The sequence below is a fragment of the Anas acuta genome, chromosome 2, assembly GCF_963932015.1.
Source record: "Anas acuta chromosome 2, bAnaAcu1.1, whole genome shotgun sequence".
Classification (NCBI taxonomy): Eukaryota; Metazoa; Chordata; class Aves; order Anseriformes; family Anatidae; genus Anas; species Anas acuta.
In genome coordinates, this window is record NC_088980.1 from 37,798,947 (window position 1) to 37,821,063 (window position 22,117).

A 22,117-nucleotide genomic window follows, 5' to 3' on the forward strand; every position below is an offset into this window, starting at 1 on the left:
ACTGAAACACAAAATTGGATACATTTAGTCTAGGAACACAATATCTTAATTATTACATCAGGTTAGCTAGGGACATAATGCATCTCCTTTTGTATCATAAATATCAATCTCAAACTGAAGTAATGATTTTGATTTAAAAAAAAAAAAAGAATTAAATCTTTACCTTGTATTATGGCAAAGATGGAACAGCTATATAACCAAAATGATCTCTCCTGTACTGGAAGCATTTTAATATTTAAGAAGCTGCAACACACAATTAGCTTTAAAAGACAGTTTTACAAACCAACTTTGTTCTCATTTGCAATTCCACAGGTAACATGCTTTTCTCCAATTACTCAGTATGAAAAAGTTGCTTGATCTAATGTAATAATAATTTCAGAAAAAGGTGCAAGCATATTATCTTTCTTTATGAGAATACATCATCTAGAAACAAGGAAAGAGTGACCTACGTGAAACAACAGGTATGCCAGCCACTGGTCATCCACAGGTCTATGGAACGGCAATCTGAAGCTGAAACAATTGAACAAAAAACAAACATAAATGAGTTGTCCCAGTTAATCTGAATATAATGGTGCAAGACCTTCTTATGACACAATAAAAAGGGTAGGACTTTGTCAGCATAGATGAGATCAAGAAAAATACCTAAAGACCGAATCTTACTAAGGAAAACAAACACAGCTTTTTAGTATTAGGGCCTCATTTTGTAATGGAAGAGAAGGAATTATGCATCAGGTGAAAAAGAATGCAAAAGAAAATCCATATTTGGTGCCTGAAGAACTGTGAAGCATATTTTCTGTCTGAAAAACCCATAACAGTTTAAGTACGTGGGAGGCAATTGTCCTTGTGCTTATAATTAGAGTCTGAATTTAGGGATTTCACTGCTTAATGCACACCCACCCGCCTGTTATTCTTACCATGGTTTTTTATGTCACTTAATGGAGATGAATACTCTTTTCCCACCTCATATTTACATCAAGGCTATTTCATTTTTTTAGGCTGCTATAATAGGTTAAACGGCAGTCTCAACATCACTCTTCATCTCCCACTGGACAACGAATGGCATTATAAGACTGAGAATAGATGAAGGCATATTTACATTCATAATGTTCTTGACTATAACATTTATGTAAATTATGATTTTACATTTGCAAATACTATAATTCTCAGTTTCAATGAATACTTTACTACTCTTTCATCATTAACTTCCTATGTATATTACATGGAGAGAAAACACCAATGAAAAATAAAGAAACTAAGTGCTGTGATCAGAGAGCTACACATCTTCTGTAAAAGGAAAAAACGCTTTATTTCTAAATCGATCTTGCCCTCGTATAGACAGGGAGTTGGACTATACCTCACTGTTCATCTGGAGTAGAGAAAGCATGCAGAGGTTGCTTAAATTTTAACCCAAGTTTTTTCCCCATCTGTATAAATCTTAATTTTTCTATTCATTGATGAAATGCCATGGAAACACTATGTTAATTACAGGACTGCATCTAGAGTTTGGGAACATGTTTACAGATGTTACACAAGAATGAAAAACTATGAAATATCAATTTTCATTAGCTAAGCTATTGCTCCACCAAATGGATGGAATGACATTTAAAGTTCCTCAGAGTGTAAAATAAACTTTTCAGTTAAAATAAAATATTCAACTCTCAAACCTACCTTAGCACATACAAATTTATACACAGACACTATATATTTATATGCACTTTGCCTCAATTTTTCTATCATAGTCAGCTAAATATTTCCTTCAGTTTTATAACTTATGTCTCTGACCCTAAAAACACTTCCAGAATGAAAAACTGTCAAATGAAATTGGTCCAAATATTCTAACTTGAAACTAGTAACCTTTTTGTGTTTTGATAAGAGCTCAATGTGACATTTTTAGACTGTAAATGCAAATATATGTAATGAAACAGCTCTCAAACTACCGGAGTCTCAGATGTGTATATCATTTCTGAAGAGGTGATTCCCTGATAACCTTAGAACCACTACATGAATGAAGAAACGTTACTCATCTTAAGGAAGCTGAATTGGGAATGTATGACTAGTTAGGTCGATTCTGTGTATGTAAATCTGCTGCTTGTGTCTGTCATTCTCCAAGTTACTCACTGTGTGATCATTAGAAGACTCAACTTGGAATGCAAGCACTGAATGCATTCAAACAGAAACTCTTTAACGTTAAAGGAACAGTGACTCCTCTGGTCACCTTACTTCTGCACCACGTAATAAAAACAGATCTAAAAGGGGTTCAAGTTTATTTTGTAGTTTGGCAAACGGAGAATGTGTTGACTCAGATGATGAGTCAAACCAAACCTCCTCTCCTATTTAGTATCTCTTCCCTTTATGCAGCTGAACTTGCACCAGTTTATTTTCTATGTGAAGTATTAAATGTCCTATGATTCTGCTGAATTCCTGATAAAAGAGAAGCCAGTAAAGGTATCACTGCTACTATTATGTGAATTATGGCTTCCAAACAGGAATTCATTTGTCCTCAGCACCCTACAAACACTGTGAAAAGGGACAGCCATGCAGTAAAACCAAGAGGGAAGTTAGAGAGACCTTTCCAAACTTACAGAGTTTGTACTGGAAACAGTCAAAACATTTTAATACCATTTTCTGCACATATGCTGCAGGGAAAATACAGAAAATTTACGCTAGCCTCAACATTAACTACAAAAAATTAAAATAGTCACAAGAAATAAGATGCTGCAAACACTTCAGTACTGCCAAATTCTTGTATGCATCTTTTACCATGATTCTTCCAAGAACCCCACACAAAGATACTTTGATGTTTTAGGCTCTTGCATTTTAAGTGTGCCCACTAATAATACATTCGAGAAGGCAGCATATCACATGAGTAGTATGAGGAAAGTTACAAAACTACCCTAGTCAAATTTTCTTTTCAAAGAATCTAGGAGTACATAGCATATCTCTGCAAAGTAAAAATAAAATAATGTCACGAACTAAGAAACCTGCTGAATATTAGAATTTTATTTTTGATATAAGACATGATAGAAGATGAACTGTTTCGTATTTTTTTCTAGAATAAGAAAAAGGGTTCGTATAGGAATGTTTTTATATTTTTGCTAGGCTATTGCATACCTTTGCTAAAAGCTAAACATTGAAGTAAAAAAAAAAGAAAAGGCATGATTGTTTCCCCCAAATTGCAAATCCACGCACTTTTCATACCTATACTTTTCATGCCCCAAAATAATCTGTAATTCATTCAACAGTTACACTTCATTGATGAAAGTAATGAAAAAAAACATTTTCACATTGAGAAAAGTCAGTTAAAGCATGACAATTCAGAAAAGTACCATTGTATTTGCTTCCCAAGACTCAGTCTAAAGGACCAACAGCAAACTAAGTACAATCTGTGCTTTCAAAAGCAATGTGTAATTAAGGTTTCCCTAACATTTACTAAGGGAAAAAATACTATTGCTTCTGGATTTTATATTCATTAAAATCATTTTACTGTCAGATGGTATGAGCCTCTCCAAGCAAGAGTGTCTTGATCTACTTTTTCTTGTTACGTTTCATGGGAAGAATACACTCATCTAAAAAGATGAGCATTTTCTTCCCTTTCTCCCCTCCATACTCTCTTCCCTCCACCAAATAAGGTTAATGTGACAATAACAACGTTTTCTTCACTCCAGCTTGGATCCCACTATAAAGTATATTTCTTCGATCTTAAAAAATAATGTAGATTAATGTCAAAAGACAAAATTTGAACATTTATAATAGAGTAATTCATGCAGTGGGTCTACAGCTTCCATAAAAAAGAAAAGAAATAACATGAGAAAGAAATAACATTGAGAAAGACTTCAAAAGCAGATGGCAAACTTTTAACCTTCCTTTAAAAGTTTAAGTCAGTAGAGCCACTGTTTTTGAAGAAAGTGTTTAATATGAAGTCATATTAAGAATTAAGAATTTGTCCTGGTAGCAAACTTAGTAGCACAGTATTTAATGGGGAGGAGGAAAGGGGAAAGAAAGAGCGACAAGAACAGCCATGAACAAGTCCTTTCCCCTGAACAGATGTGGCAGCCAATTTTCTACAACTTTTTTCTTTAAAACTTTATTTGAACTACCACAACTTTGAACCCTTGGCTCTGTCCAAGGACAGCTTAGGCTTCAGAGACACAGTGCCCAAAATGAGGCAAAGAGGGCAAGCGTGCTAGGAGGCAGGGGCAAGGGAGATGCAGCAAAGATTGCTGACCTAAGAACAATGCAAAGCCTTCCTGATTTCATCAAGTGAGGACCAGTTACATAAAGCTGATAAATCCTGGCATAGTACCAAGAGAGAAGGACATCTGAAGAGCAAGTACAGGCTGGAAACACAAAGCAGTCTTACCCCTTGCTGGGACAACAGCTATCAGCTCCAGAAGTAAAGCTATAAGAGCTACTATCAGTTAGATGACAGTAACATGTACATGTTCCTCACATGCACTCTTGTGAGGAATTGCTATAACAGCCCTGGACCTGTTTTTCAGTCTTTAAAGCTGCATATCTTGCAAGTTCTGACACATATGAGAAAATACAGCCCTTAGCATACGGATATCTCTCTATATATCCACTATCTGCAATACGGCCATAAATTAATCACAAGAATAGGTGCATGGATCACCCATGCTGTAGGAACAGCAACAAAAATACCTGCAGCAGAAACTGTCCTTTTTTTTTTTTTTTTTAAGACTTAAAATGGTCTGTTTGTACAGATGTGTGATGACCTCTATGAGCTGCCTAACAGTGTAACAAATGGGTAATTCAGTTGCTCCACAAACCACGGATTACTGTAGTATTTAAGAAGAGATGCCATCTGTAACATGATTGCAAGTTGCCAGATAGTGCTTTTAAGGCTAGTATAGAAGTTGTTTATTGAACTTAAAGGAAGTATCTGACAAATTATAGAAAAAATATATGTAAGATGCCACCTATTCTAGAGCATGTTAGAAAATACTTAACATCACTTAAAGCTTTCAATTTATAACCACTTTCGTAAGTATTATTATTTCCTATTTCCTTATTAATTATTACGATAGTAAAACATGCTTGACCAGGTTCACTATGATGTCAAGTGAAAAATTTTGAAACAAGAAATTGGGAAGTGTTGAGTCAACCACTGATCTTGAAGAAGGCTGGGATAATTTCAAGCAGAGTGAAATACAGGAAAATAAATACCTGGCATTTTTAAGTATTCTGTCTTAAGAGAAATTACTGGTCTTAAATATAAGTTTAACAACGTAGGAATAATAAAGAACAGAACATATGAAGTATGTATTATCACTTTCCCACCAAAGAAAGATTTAATTTTACAAGATTTAATTCAAGATCTGAAGAATCTATAGCATACAAGTCTTGAAACAACTGCCAAGCTTACCATGAAGCACATGAATATATAATTTTAAAGCAGCTATATTAATATCTGAAATATTAGGGTTCCTCAAAAACCTCAACTGCAGTGTTCTTTTCTGAAGTAATATTCATTGCTTTCCTTAATGATATTCCTATTTTCTTATTTTCCTAAGAAGATCAGTAGGAAGAAAAATGACCAAGGACAGAAGCGATTCACCCTTCAGCAAAAGGGATGGGGAAAGGAAACAGGTGCATTTTGGCAGTCTATTTTAATCATGAAGACAAAGCAGGCAATTTCATTTTTCTTTCTTCCCTGCTCATTTGTACTCAGCAGCCAACAAGAAGCAGCAGATCTATTGATTACATGCATGGGTAAGTAAAATCAAGAGATAAAATGGAAGGTAGAGCAGCAGCTACTGCTTTCAGTTTGCATCTCCGCTATCAAGACTTAGCCTGGTCTACTACTGAACAAGCATAATAGCTACTTTGCAAATGAAAGATATCTGGCAGGTTACATGGAAACCACTGCTGCCTGAAGCTAAGTCTTCTTCACTGGTCTGAACGCTGCCTCCAACACACTGAGTAAGACAGGAGGGAAGCATTTCAGCACTCAATTTGGCTCACTCCGAACTCACCATGGGGTAGAAGCCAACTTTGCTGAAAGACTTACTGCCTAAAAGAAAGATTTCCCAGGCTTGTTCATGAGCATACAAATCTTGCTCTATATTAAATGTACATTGAGCTAACCAGAATACTCAAATGTTGCTATAGCAATTTTCAATAAAAATTTTAACTAGTTTTTGAAAGACACATGTTCTCTAGTAATAGGAAAAAGGCTATTTTTGTTAGTTTCTCTAAAGAAAGAAAAAAGCCATTCCCAAAATTATGCACATCAGTACAATGAGTTCATTATAATTATTTACTACTGCATTATCATGTCATTTTTGAATTTCATAAAGTTGGATGGAATGAAAACTGTTCTTGATATAACCTATAATAAGCAATATAAACACTTGAAAATGTTGAAACCATATATCCAGACTTGCATACAGAAACAATAAACCACCAAAAGCACGAGTCTTTACTTCTCAATTCTTTTTGACAGTTCCAAAATTCAGGCACACATCCAGAAGAACTTTCTGCCCCACGTCTGGTCAGTAAAGAAATTGAGGTTAACCTTTAATTTTTAATGTCACCTGCAGCCAGTGACTGCTTTTTCTAATGCAAGTGACAGATAAACAGAAAAACACTCCCAAGATGATACACAAAGCACCACACACCATAAGTGCATTTTTATTTTTATACCAACTCAATTTCTCAAATGGATAACCAATGTTCCTACTAATTTACATTAAGAATTGAGTGAGGCATGAAAATTGTTCTGATGCATAGACTCTATTTCTTTAATGTACTGTACAGTGTTCTGTACTGCAACACCACAAAAAACTAACTACACTTGAAAGGTACAGAAAGTGTACATACAAAACCACAAGCGCATACATCTCTTATAAAATCACTTCAGATAGGGTTTTAAATTATCCACATCAGCATGAAGAAAAATAACTAATTAAAGTCACTGATCGAAGTCAGTAAAAGCAAAAAAATGTTCCTATTGAGTTTCCTGACCTTTAATCTGTTGAACTCAAGTTTTTCTGTAGGTCAATACCAGTACACTAAATCTACATTGTCAACATTTCAACTTTCTAATTCCTTTACACAATTCAGTAGTATCACTCTAACATCTGCAAGGCAGTTCCAAACTAAATGGAGGGAATATGGCAAAATGAGGTAATATAATCTAGATATTTAAGGCAAAATTGGCAAGTCTTTAACAGCAAACACTGTATCACCACTAAATGAGACCATGTTGTTAATGTAAGAAGTTTGAATTAGACAGTGAATTGCCCCTCCAGGTCAGGACTGAGAGTATATTATGGGAGAAAGCATAGAACGGCTCCCACTTAAGCTATGTTTCACCAGTTCTGTGGAAAGCAGACTTCAATACAGTTATCCATCACTTTTAAAACCGCATACTACAGAGTATTTTCAATTGTCTTCTAAAATTTAGTGTGGTAAATTAGGAGAAAAAAAGCACCCATGCTCATAAAATAAAAGTCAGTTTACAGAAAGGGTATTTAAAATAATTTTAGAACTACTACAGGAAACATCACAAACACCATCTTTGTAAGTGCTAAAAGTGTAACTGACATTAATGAAAATGAGGCAAAATTAGTAGTTGTTTTTTTTTTAAAAAAGATAAAAAATTTAACTTACATATTTGGCAGATGTTCAAACCCAAACAAGACAGTTGTCCTTAAAATGATATTTTCCCCACCTTCGGCAGTCAGTAGTATTGGAATAAAGATAAAGCCCACCAATTAGCACAAACAAGGGAGCTGGAGTACCAGTCCTGGCACCACCCTTCTGAACTTGACTTTTGGATTGAGAATAAATGATGAAAAAATGCCCTAAATATTAAATTTTTAGTTTGACTTAAATTAAGGTATTGTGTTTCTTATGGAAACACCCATGTAACAAAAAAGTCTGGTGACTGAAACTAATTTTTTTCCCTCAGAGTCGAATAAGTATTTCACACAATCATGTAGCAAAAGAGATAAATATAACATGTAAAATAATGCCAAGTGGTTCAATTTATTTTTAATAAGATAATAAAGGTAGAGATAATAATACGTAGATTCAAAAAACAATTGCTAAGTTTTACCATCTGGAAAACAATTCCAGGGTCTACCAACCCTACTGGATGGGGCTTTGGACAACCTGGTTTAGTGGGAGATGTCTCTGCCCATGGCAGAGGGGTTGGAATTGGAGTCCCTTCCAACCCAGTGCAGTCTGTGATTCTATCATTATGAAGACAACTTCAGTATTCAACCTGAAATTTTATTTTATATCAACTTTCAATTTTTGGCTATCTCTTAGCATTATTTTCAATTCTTCCTTTTCTGTCTGAAATTAAAAACATGCACTTTACAAATTTCAGTAACTTGATAGTTATGTGTACTTTCAAGAAAGTAGTTAATTCATTATTAATAGACAAAAAAAATATCATACAGGGTTTAATAGCACACTACAGATGGTTTTAAACACAATAAGAATGTTCAAAGCTTTGGTTCTAAAAAATTTAACAAATCAAATTCCATCAACTTATCAGGGTCTTTATTTGAGATACTTAAATTCTATACACATAACAATGGGTTACTCTGATATTTTAAAATAATTTTCCTATTAAAATATAGAAAGTTAATAGTATTGAACTGGAAACAGTATCTTTCCTTTTTGAGAAGCTGGTACCTTACCTTATTTCTACAATGTTTGAACATCTGAGAACACAACTACCCAGGCACCTTTCAAAAATAAAAAGTCCTAGGAGGCACCTATGTCATAGAAGTACCCAAATAGCTTGGTAATCTGTTGTCAACACAAATTAAACTGTGTTTAGAAATAAAATACGAAAACTTTGCTCACTTTGAAGGAATCAAGTTAGGGATTTCTTTTTAAGAATTTAAATTAAATATACTTGTCTACACATGAGAATATTATGCAGTTCCCACTAAATAATGTTAGTTTCTTACTTAGATCCTAGTGTAATATATGAGCATAAAGATATATTTTTTATTCTACAGTATACTTTGAGTTATTAAGCCTGGCATTAAATTTTGTAACAAGATGTAATGTATCTAATTCAAGAGGGCTTAGAGTATTCCTGTATTACTTATTAATATGTTAAGTGAATGTTTGGACAGTTGAATTCAACTAGGTTTTGTAACTAAAACATGTGACAAAATACAATTTTCAGATTACATAGTCCATTTGTCATAACTACTGCTCCTTCTAATTTCTATAGGTGTTAACAAATTAAGCAAAAAAACAGCACTGATGAAACACAGAGCAGTAGAGAACTCAGAACTTAAAAGCAACTATCAGCCTATGGCTATTAGCAAAGTATCCTTGCTGTTCTACTTCCCCAGTCCCTTCTTTTTTTTGCTTTTTATACCACCTTCCTGCCTTTACACCTTAAAAGAAACTAAAGCCTACAAATAAAGAACTGTGCATATGCATGCTTCCTTGCCACAGTGAGACCACAGTCTAGTACCAAAGTAATAATGAATAATAACTGAAATATTGCCTCAGATATCACAGCAAATCAGTCGCAGCTGGATCCAATCAGTGACTGGTATGCTTAGGAAGATCGATATATTGAATATATTAATCTCATAAATTCTTTCTGAAACCACTAAAACATCCCCAGCTGACAGCTTAAATAATGTTTATGTAGCAAAAGAAATACAAAATATTACTCTACATAAGTTTTGAAAACAGAGGTGGTGCCAATGTATTTCATCCCAGAGCAAAGGGAGGAACACAGAGTGGAAACAAAGAAGATACTACATTCATTCTGTGTTACTCTGCTCTTTCTCCCCAATGCTCTCCCTCAAGAAGAAATTACATAACCGAGAATAAACGTAGCAAATGGTATAAATTACCTTAATATTTCACTATTTTAACAAGTACATTTGTTTCTTTTCCCTTTGAGGTCTGATGGTGTTTCAGTTATACGCTGGTCTAAAACTGAATTTATTTCACAATGTCTTTCCATTTAATAAAGTAAACTTAAGACTGAATGCTAGTTTTGAATAGCCATGTTGTACTTTATTGAAATCAGTACATAATAATACAGTTCAATTGTTAAAACCTAATATATATATATTATATATAACAGCATTACACTGCACTAAAAGTATTTTAAGAAGAAAAAATTGTTTAAAAATAGAATATATGACGTATGGAATTTGGTTACTGAAGAGTCCAGGAATGTCCCACTTCTGCATTTCTTCTCAGGTATACATATGCACAAAAGGGCATTTTAAGACAGCAGAAGTGAGTAAGATACTCACTTGTATAGGTCTATTAAATCTGTGAATGCAGGAACTGCTGCATTTCACAGTCTATTATTTATATGACAGAATGAAGATCTGAAAACATGAAATATAGCCTTAAATTATTCACTTATTCTTTTCACAAAAGGAGAAACCGTCAATCTAACACTAAAAGACTTCAAGCATATTTCTAAAGGTTTCACGAAAATTGCCTTATTTATCAAAACTTTATTCCTTCCGTTTGTTCATTAAATACTGTAGCTTTGCATTAAGGTCAAGCAGTGTCAACCAATTACTGTTCCTGAAAAGTCCTACTTTCTTAATACTCAAAGAAACTATGGTATAGAGTGAATTATTTTAATAGGCAAACTGAACACTGTTTACCCAAAGTACATTTCAACCATAAAAATGTATTTTAAGGGTTTCTATCAACAATCAATTACAGTACTATTTATTACCACAGCAGCATTAAACATGATTCTTTGTCTACTTAAATGACAGCTGTAAAAAACACACCTATTTTAGCATATTCAGCAATATTCTCTCTTAGCTCATACTGAAGAAAAGTAACAAAAATTAAGTGACCTATAAACCAAACCGAAAGGTAAAATAGAAAACATCAAATTTCAAAGAGAGAGCATCAATTGGTACAAACATTGTGGCTTCTGTCCCTGCTAGCTGTAGGTGAGCAAGAGGACCCACCTTCCAGACAGACCTTGTCAAAAACAAAACAAAACAAAACAAAACCTGCCTTCACTGCTCCTAATGTTATAGCTTTATTTTAGGGTAAAATTCTCCATCTTGCAATATACAAGGAAAACAGGCAGGTGAACAACTGATGAATTTTAAGTGGTTACACACAAATTAATTGAACATCAAGGAAAGGCCACCCACGGGCCATCATACCAAATGCCAAAGTCACACTCATTCAGGGTAAAAGCTTTTCCATAAAGTATTTGGATACAAGCATTGAGGAGAGACTTCCCATTGCCCTATTTCAATCTTTTCCCCAACCCATGTTAATGTTCTAGGATTTGGTATGCTGGAATTTTTCATATGTAATCACCTGTATTTACATTTCACATAAGCAAAAAGGAAAATCTTGGATCTCGTTTCCCTCGGAATTGACTTGTTTAATCCCATTCCACCTGGCACATAAGATGCTATGAAAGAACACTTCATTTTCTATTGGCAACCTTTGAAATCTTGTTGTTATGAACATAATTGTGCCTTTCCGAAATTGAAGAACATTTCTACAACACATCCTCTCAACTAGAAAAAATTATATATATATATATCTGTCCTGTATCAGTGAGACCCACAATGATATAAAACAAACATACTGTTGGTGCAAACAAGGAGGAAAGCAAGGAGCAATATTAAAAAAATTAATAAATGAAAAAAGTCAAGCAGAAAATTGTAAAGAAAGAGGGACATAAGAGTAGGATTTGTTGTCTCATTATTTCCAAGATGTCAGAATAGAGAAAAGAAAATCAAAACAAGTAGGGAAAAAATGTTGGGGGGGGGGGGGGGGGGGGGGAGAGGGGGAGGAAATGGACGGACACGGGACGGGACACACAGGGTACATTCTGTGCTCTTACATGGCAAATTCTGGTGTATCAGTGAAACCCGCAAAGATTTTAGAACCAATTATTAACCAACTAAATTTAATTCTACAATGATCTAGAAGATGTAACACAATAAATAAAAAAGTACAGATCTCTTCAAGTTTATCTGAATGACTTCACTGGAAAGGTCTTAGCAGTCGTAATGCCTCAGAGGTGACAGCAGATATGATGCAAGCTTGAGATGAGAGAGATTTCAAATGTGCCCCACATTGTCAATACCAATATAATAAAAATACAGTCTAGACATAATTGCCATCAGCTGGACACAAAAACGGTTCAAATTAGGGAGCAAAATGTTCTTTCAAAGAAGAAATTAAACAGCTCTGTCACACTGTGTTAATATTTAACATGGATCACACAGAGATCTGTTTCTATCTGATATTTTCATAACAATCCAATTGACTGGAAGGCAATGTCACGGTGAAATGTGCAGCTAATGCGATGCTGGGAAAACCAGCAGCACCTCAGAGGACAGCATCTAAGTTTCTGAATGTTTTTGAATAATGGCAGATATCAACAAGATCATTCAATAAAGACAAATCCAAAGTGCTACATTTTGAAAGGACATGAATATAACAGACATGAACACAGAACAGACTGGCAATAAAACACTCCATTGGGAGTCAGTGGATAGAGATGATCACAAACCAATAGACTAAATTTAGTGGTATCTCTCCAAGAGACATCTCACTCTGAAATACGTTGATAGGCATGGGGGGAGTGAGTGTGCAGATGTGCACGTGCACGTGAAAAGGTAATTACTACTTCTTTCCATCTCTTATAGTGTTGTATTCAGTCGGGGCATCAGAACTGTTGGAAAGACGTGGGTAAATTATGACAAGTCAACTGGAGTATGACTACTAGGAGGTCTGGTAGTACTTGACTCACAGAAGCTTTTCAAGACTAGGTTAGACAAATTTACTCAATCCTGCTGCAGAAAAGAAGATTGAACTAGCTGACAATCTGATCTTCCAGGCAATAATATATTTCTCCAATAACATTCTACCTGCCACAGTCAACCATTTTCAAAGACTGAAAAAAAAGGAAGGCTGCCTCTGTGTCTTCAACAGCCTAGGTTCTCTCTTACATACCTCCAATCTTCAGACTCCCAGACTCAAAACCACCACATCAACTTCCTTTACTACTGGACTGGTGGAGAGGAGCAATTCTGCATAGACGGTTTTTAAATTTCCTCAGCATGAGCCAATACTAAACTGAGGATGACCATAGATAACTTTTCCTATTTTATTATTCTTTGGCTAAAATTAACTAGAACCTCATGTAAGAAAAAACATATCATGCATCATTTTTATTTTCATGTTACATATTGTGTTCCTAAAAGGAGCATGAACAGCTTTGTATATGAAAACCTAATGCACAAACAGTGTGATCAAAGACGCAATAATCTGAATTTCACATGAACACAAAGTGGTTATAGAAGGCTTCCTTTCCCTATGCTGTCTTCTTCAGCCATTTTATGGATAGATGTCAACAATTCTTTACATTATGTGCTGTAAAGACTTTTGAAAATTATTTGCAAAATGAAAGCAGCATTCAACAGTTCTGAGAAGTAGAAAATAATTCATAGTTTTATGAGAAATGTCATTTCAGTATAGTCAATTAGAAGAAATGGATCTTCTGTACTGATGAAACCATCCTTGCGAGGATAAAGAGAATAAGCTCTGCTTTTCTAGATTCATCAGCTCTACTGGATAACCCTAGCCAGCAGTGGGAGATATGGAGGTGGGTTGTACGATAAAGAACAGGCTAGAGGCAAGAAAAGCTGTTATAATTATAGCTGGGAACACAGAATTTGTTAAAGGAAGTCTACTGTATAATTACATTTGAAAATTTAGCAAGATGCCCAGAGGCTGGCTTGCAGCTGTCAGGAACTGGTAACACTAGAGTTCTGCTCAAGAGGCAACCACTATTGCAGCTAAGCACACCTCCCTCTAGTTGAGCTGGCTTTGATAAAGCAAAGCAATAACTTCAGCTAAAATTAGTAAGATTACATAACACATGAGATTATACCTATTCTCAGTAAAAAGTATTCAGAGTCTGGGCATTATCTTAAAGGAGACGAAATGTGTATCTGCGGTTTTCTGTACTATATATATGTTTTTTTTTGGTGAGTGGTAATGGTATTATATTTTGTGAATTATGTATTTTATTTAATAACAGTTAAAATTCAAGTGTATTTTAAGATATTAATTCATAATCAAATTAACCTCATCTACAGGTTAATAACACCTTGCATGCAAAATCACAGTTCTCACTTCAGTTTGCCTGACCCAATCTAATGAAAATGAATGGGTGGAATGCAGACAGAATGCAAGATAAAGAAAAAATCTACATATCTGTTTTCTTCTTTGGATTTAGAGCTGAAGTAATACTGAACTAAGAAACAAATAGTAAACTACAAACACTTGCCCAAAGTATTAATCTGCAGACAAGGTTCTGCAGATTCTGCAGTTCTGAGAAAGTATGAGATATGATTAAGACACTTTGGGGAAAAAAAAAAAAAAGACAAAAGATGGGACTGAACAAATATATAAATTGCTCATGTTATGTGAAATTAATGTTTCTATTTAAAAAGGCAATTCAGATATTGTGGCAATTCAGATATTAGCAAACTAAGTGCTGAACACATTTCAGTAAGACTTTTTAAGATCCTGTACTGATGTTGAAAATTAACACCAACCAAAAATATTACTTGTACTTAAAACACATCTGGATAAAGAATTGATCAATAATTGTAATACTTTCATATATTTGTTCATATTTGTAATGCTATCAGAATTTAGTGTTGTATTTTCACATTATCAGTACTACAAAATATAAAGCTCTAGAGAAAGCAGAGACAACTAAAACAACAAAAGAACTTTGACAGCCGTTTCTTGTATTCAAACTTGTATTTTGAAGAGTAATTTAAAGAGATATGCCTACATTATGGACTGCAGAGAGTGAAAACTGAGGGTTATTTAACCTTTAACTAAACCAGCAACTGCTTCCATTTTGAAAATGCGAAGGCTGAAGTTCTTAAATCTCCAAGTAACATCGAAGTGCTGAACTCTTAAATATAGGTGGTATATCAACCATTCCCTATTTGCTCCATCAGCCTCAAAATATTCTTACATTTCATTCCTCATTAGTATAACTAGTTTAAATAAATAGTTCTCTGCTGTACAGAAAGGTAGAAAAGTATCATAGGCTTTGCTCACTTAAAAAATGTTCTAAACTTCAGACAGAATAAAAGTCTTTGTTCTGTGCATCATTTCCAAATCTGGCCCTCACTCAATGTAACAGGACTGTTTTTTTCTAATTATAGCAATTAATTTGAGGAAGGAGGAGGAAAAAAAAACCTAAGAAGTCAGTTATTTTAGATAAATTTCCATCCTCTTTACAATTCATTACATGAAGATGGAAGTAACAATGGATGATCATTTCAACAGGAGGGGCATTTATTTAACATGTAAAGTTCCAGTTTTGTTTCAAACTTCTACAGATAATTAATCTTTATAATTTATTCCTTTGCTTTTATTTTTAATGGAAAATACAGTCACTTGTAAAACTCAAGTATTTGAGAGACATACCAATGAAAGGGTGTTTTTAAAAGAGAAAAATTGAAATTAAATTTGAAAGAAACTTCAGGAGCACAATACTGATTTCAGACAATGACTTTGGTTTTGTTCACATATGAATTTTTCAGGACTAAGTTGAAATACTATGAGGCTTGGTCAATTATAGTTGCGCAGAGACTGCAAATGTAAAAGAAAAATATCAGGCTTTAAATCGATTTCCTCTTCTTCAAGCATAACAGTTTCCTGTGTTGACTTGTTATGTTCATGTGTATTATATTATACAATGAAGCCTTAAGGACTGCAATGATCCCTTCAGGAATGTATAGAGAACTACTCAGTCTTTCACCTAGTATGTTACTGTAGAAGTTCAAGAGCATTTCCATGAAATAGTTAATTTTATGTATCAACAATTCCACAGTAATGTGAAAAAAGAAAGCAAGAAACATTAAATTGCTGATTATTGCATGTTCTTGCCATTGCTCTGGACAAAGAAAAGCCTTTAAACTTAATATTGATTTTTAAAGAAAAAGGATGTCTTAAATGGAATTTTTCTGTAGATTCTAATATGTAAGTACACAAATCTATAAATCTAAGAAAGAACAAAGAAGAAATAAAAGTCAGAATGACATTCCTTGCTGATACATAGCGCAAAAAATGAACACTGTTCATGTTTGTACAAAAAAAAAAACAGTCTTTCCCAATATATGAACCTCTTAAGCAAAAAGCTTTGTATGGAAATAAAATCTTCAATGCAATTGACAAGTGTTAGTTTCCCAACTGAAAAAAAAAAAAGTAAAAGAAATGTGACTGTGGTTCCAAGTAGATCTACTTCCTTTTTAAAATACTTCTGCAGTTTGATGTTTCTATCATAAAAAGTGCTGTGTACATTCAATGTGGGTTTAGAACACAAAGAAAAACAATACCACACCTCTGAATGACGAGTGCTGAAGATCAGTCCCACTAAAGCTCCAGAATTGTGAAAAGACAGTTTGCTGATCTTTCTACTGCGTCTCTGTCAAAATTTGTTTTGACCTTGCACATGTGTATGTTATAATGCACATGTCACTGTTATAATCTAAAAGATGGAACTACTTTAAAAAAATATTTTCCATTTAATTTTTCAGGTATGGAGTTACGACTTTTGTTACTCTTATCACTCTAAGTTACATATAACATTGTAATTCATGTTTTCAGCCCTAGTTACTAGCATTTCTCTACACATTTATCCACTGAAACTAGCCATTTTCAAAAAAGCTGCAAAGTACAACACAACTAAATATTTTAAATCAGTATCTGCTATATAGTTTTAAGTTATTTGACCATTTTTGAGAGATTCAAATTAACCATCCTTATGAAGACATTTTTTTAACATTATGGCACTTACATTGGGAAGAACATAGTCTTCTGTCTCTAAAATTGCTTTTAAATATTTTCAATAATCTAATTCTATTCTTTTCCTCAAAACACAGGGGATGTCAAAGAGCATATAACAATTCCTAAATTAAGGAAAGAAAAACAAGAATGCACATTATAAAAAAAAAGTAGTAATAGGCAGAGACAACTTCACTAGTCTGTGACATATGACATCTGGTAGACTATTATCATAATAAATGGGAAAAGTAGGTGAGAGTCTGTCAACAGCAAGGTATGAAGAAATGCATCTTCATCAGGATGACAAACATATCTGCCTTTAACAAACAGGTCAAACTGAAATTCAAGTATCTGAGTTAAGTATCTTCATTGTATTTCACCCCTTTTTTTTCCTGATATTAACAACTTCACTGAAACAAACACCTTCATTTATCACAGATATGAATTTATGCAATTTAATTTCTTTTTTAGTGAGGATAAATTAAACTTGCTAATAATCAGTGGGTGAAAACTGACTAGGAACAGCCTATTACTTTCTCACACTTTTACAAATCACTTTAGTTATGCAAAAGTAACTTAGATTGTCAAACAACAGTCTAAAAATGCTGTGCATCAATTTGAAACTCCTATTGGTATATTCATGCTGGTATTACACAGGGGTTGAAATAGCTTCAGCTCTGCAGTTGAATGCTATTGCATTTAAACCATCCATTTTCTGGGGATCATACAATGCATGCATGAACTACAAAAAAAAAAAATCTCATATAAGAGAAAGGAGGGGTAAAGAGTGAATTTCTTAAGGTAGGTCATGTTTACACAACTCATGTTTCATATGGTTCATTTTGTTCCATGCTTTGATTTTCAATTTTATGTCATCAGATGAGTCCAAATCAAGGGAACCATCATAAAATTATTACTCTATGAAGACCAGAAGTTGTAATTGTGTGCTTTAAAAAGGTTAGAATATTTTTTTTCTGTGAATAAAGCTAGAGCTAATTTATATTAATTCCTTCAAAAACTAGACCTGCAAAATAGCATTTACGAGATTATAACAGCTTTCTTCACATACAAAAGCAACAAAAGTTTGAGAGTCACTGAATAAACAGTAGAGTCACAATGCAATAACGGCTTTTGTAGGAATCGGAAGAATTCAGGAAAGTAAATGGAAGAGGCATGTTTGTTTTTTTTGTTGTTTGTTTGTTTGTTTTTTAAACTTACCTTTGACATAAAAAGTTACTTGGAAAAGCCAATTCTCTAGAGGTTATGAAAAATATTTTTTTTAAACAGAGTTTTCACCATCTTAAGATAAAGGTGAAAACTCAAGTATCATTGTATTCCTGGATACCTGTTTGCTTGATGCCTTGTTAGTTTTTGGGTCCTTTCAGCATAGTGCTGGTGAAGAGTGAGTCTGTATGATGGTATTTACTTTTAAACTGGTTTCAAGAAATGAGTGAGTTATTTGGTCACATATTTACAGGCTTTGGTAAAAAAAAACAACTGATAGCATTAAGGTAACAGAGAAACTGGTCTGGCAATAGTCTCTCTCACGTGCTCTAACTTCGTAACTATTACCTCTTGTCAACACATAAATGAGGCTACTTGAAGTGTAAGGTAAGAAAGCACAGAAATATTGCAATTTCAACATACTCAGAAATGCATGATGCAGTTTAATGATGGTCTAAGGTGATCGAACAGGAGACTGGCCCAAACACAATTAACCCATTTTGCTCTTTATTGCATTCCTTCAGAAGATAAACTTCTGCTGGGAATCAACTTCTGTGCAACTCTCTCTCTTCTCCCATTCACCAAAAAAGAGCATGAAGGAAGGTGGGTAAAATGTTCAAAAAAAACTATGTAAGGGAAGTGGGGATTTCCCCTTACATGGGTTCAATGGCTAACATTTTGTCTGGTTGCAATTCTGTTCTCATATCAAAGATGCTGATTTTTGGTGCAGTAAATCAACCAAAGATGGTTGATTTTTTAATCAACCATCAGAAGTGTCTAGCATGTAAGATAACTTCTGGGTTGCTCCCTTTTCTTTAATAAAAATCCAAATGAAGGCATAAAGACTTGCATAATAATTCAATATACGAGAATGGGGAGATCTAGTCAGGTATGGGGATGCTGCCATTGAGCAGATTCCACACTCAATTAAAAGTTTTGACTCCATTCTTTAAAAAGCTGAGGAAGTCACATTCTGCTGAAAGTGCTGAGGATGGCACTTACACTTCAGAATTTCTACTTCCTTACTGTACTGTAGCACAACTGCAATAGGAAAAGGGGATCTGTAAATAGACTTAAGATTGAGTGCTCTACCTATTTACCGGACTGAACTTGTACAAGATGGAGAGCAGAGAGACAGACACTGAGGCACGCAAATTACTCAGAGAATGTTTTTTTTTCTTCTTTTCTTTCTTCTTTTTTTTTTTTTTTTAATAAGCACATTTTAGTAGTTTCTAAAAATCTGTACAGCGATCATTTTTGGATTTAGTCTTTAACCTGCACAAATTGCTTGAATGATGAAACATACTGTAAGTTACTTCACAGCCTGCTCCATGCAACAAGCATTTGACTAGGGGACAGTTTTGACAGGTTGAGGTGCAGGGCAATATAAACATTATGTAATATTCAATATTTTCATCCTGTACTACATCTAAAATATTTAGATGATTTCATTGAAAGATTGTCCCTTGGAATGAAATACTGAGATTTTAAATCCATTTTGCTCTGCTGTTAACAGTGCTTGCAGACAGCTCTTGGACTTTTTAAAGGTATGGATCATCAGGATTCCAAAGCACAACAATAATACAAGTAAGCACACATTTAACAACTTTTCCTGCATCAAACCAAAATACTATTTTCTTAAAATGTGTACAATATTTAAAGAAGTGTTCTCAAGGAGGTGTTTTAATCCCATGTATTTTTATTATTTTCCTCCCCTCTCCACAGTCCAGTGAGAGTGTTCCTTATTGTAAGACCAAGTCAGAAAACTGGCTATTTGTAACAGTTAAAAAAAAAAAAAAAAAAAAAAAAGAAAAAAGAAGACCAAAAGACAGGCAAATCTGAAAATCTGAATGGACCTCAAAGGTATTATGTCAGGAAAGTAAGTTTTCAAATCTTTAGTGCAAAATAGCTAAGTCCACTTTTTTTCCCTGCTGTAAACATCCTCTGGCCTAACTTGTTCAAGTTAAATATTTAAGTCTGTTCCACAGACAGTTCTGGCCTCAAAAAAAAAAAATATTCAGTTAACTGTCTCAACTTTTTAGAAGAATGATACATCCTGTAAATGGAAATATGTGAAGTTATCGAAGTGAGCAGAGTAGATGTTTCTTAAATGTCACCTCCAAGGACACAGTCTTCTCTTCTTGCATTCTATTCCTATTTTTTGATGAATCTCTTGAAAGTACCTTTTCTCAAGTAAGATACAGATATTCACACTAACTTTCACTGGAACCTGTAGCTTTTCTACAGACAAGAGAAGACAGATGTGACAAAAAAAAAAAAAAAACACAACTGTTAAAGCTCACTTTTTTCCTTCAGTAAAATTCTAGCAATTTTCCCTTGCTTTTACTCTAACATTGTGAAGATACAAAATGCTCTGGCTACACCTAGCTTCTACTGTAGATTTTCACCTTGCTCTCCACAATAAAAAACAAACAAACAAAAAAACCAGACAAACAAAAAAATGTAACAAGACATTTTCTCACTCCCATGTGGAAGTAAAGCAGCATCTCTATTTGGAAAACGTAACTATACATTTAACTCTTTCTTCTAATTCTGATCACTGTGTAAATTGGGTATGCGTTTTCTGCTCTTCTGTGCAGCAACAGAAGAGGAAAAAAAGAGAATAAACAGAATATAATTACCTTTGTAGATAGTAAGTAGTGGTAAGTACCACAATTTCAATTCAAAGTAACTCTTTTTTTTTTTTTTTTTAATGTCTATAGTTGAAGCAAGAAGAGTAGCTACTAAACATTACCATCAGGATACATGGCTGCATCAAGCTTCACGTCTTAGTTACTTTACCAGTTAAAAATAAAAGTTCCGGGTTTAACTTACTACTCCACCTGATTCAGAGTGCATTTTCCATCCTCAATCAGTACAAAACCAGAAGATAGATCTACATATAACACATCCCAAAACAACACAGTAATACTAGAGGGTTAGGACCTTCCTCTCTCAAACCTTTTCCATAGATGCTTTCTGGAAAGAGACAGGTCTTTGAACATTTTAGTAAAATCACCTGTTAGCAAATATGTTTTCCCCACCAGCTCTATTAAGAGCCACAAATACACTAGAATAGCTTCGCATAAACTGATAAAGTTACACTCATTACTTCACCATGTTTCTAAGCAGCAGAAGGCATGCAATGTATTGAGCCACATCAATGGTCATTAGTCAAGTTTCTGCAATAGATTTAGCAGGATCACAAACAACTAACAATAAAAGTAACGAGGAAAAGAAAACAGACATCGTGTGTTTACAACACTTAGCTAACAGCTTTAATGATTCAACTTCAACACTTGGGGTGGCAGTAATAAAGTCCTACTACAAGTCTGACAAACACTTTAGGATACAATTAATACACAAAGCTTCAGGCTGATTTGTCCAGCAACAGTACCTTAGTCTTTTCAAGCACATCTACTCAAGTTAGAGCAGATTTCACAAACGATGTTTTCAGAGAAAAACTGCATTGATTCATTAACCTAATCTGACCAACTTCAATAAAAGAACCCATACTCAAAATAGCATTTATGCTAAGCTCAAGAGGAAGATTTTAAAATAATAGTAAGACAAACAAACAAACTAAATAAATAAACACAGCTGACTTTGGAGAATTTAAAAAAATAACAAAAAGCACAATCATTACCTGTTAGATACAAGAGAAACTAAAATAAGAGACAGAAGCTAAATGAACAGTACCTGGTGTATTTCGATATATTCCACCCGTTCTTTCTCTTTTTACATTGCAAATACAAAAACAGGTATCGCAAATTTCATTCAAAGAAATTACCTAGATTTATGAAACTATTATTTTATAAATAAAAATATAATTCAACCATTAAAAATAGAAGCATCAATTTAAGCTCTATTTTCAGAAGGAAAAGAGAAAAACTGACCATATCTGTTAATTCCTTGATGTAAAGTCTCAATTCATAATGTAAATTTGAAGAACTTGGAAATTCAATCACAGCAATCTACATGACCAGCTAATAGCCAAAAACCAAAGCAAAACAATAGATGTAGTGCAGATTTTACTCTATGGCATAAAGTTGTTGAC

At 33.9% G+C, this 22,117-nt stretch overlaps 1 protein-coding gene across 6 annotated transcripts in view; it reads right to left on the reverse strand.

Annotated features, from left to right (window-relative positions):
- Positions 1–22,117, reverse strand: part of TBC1D5 (TBC1 domain family member 5) — a 317,841-nt gene that overhangs the window by 245,000 nt on the left and 50,724 nt on the right. For 3 of the 6 annotated variants that reach the window (XM_068674322.1, XM_068674324.1, XM_068674321.1), the window contains one exon: positions 450–510. The exons of the other annotated variants lie outside the window; for them this stretch is intronic. The gene's annotated coding sequence lies outside the window, so the exon portion shown is untranslated. The remainder of the gene's footprint in view (positions 1–449; positions 511–22,117) is intronic. 6 annotated transcript variants of the gene reach the window in all.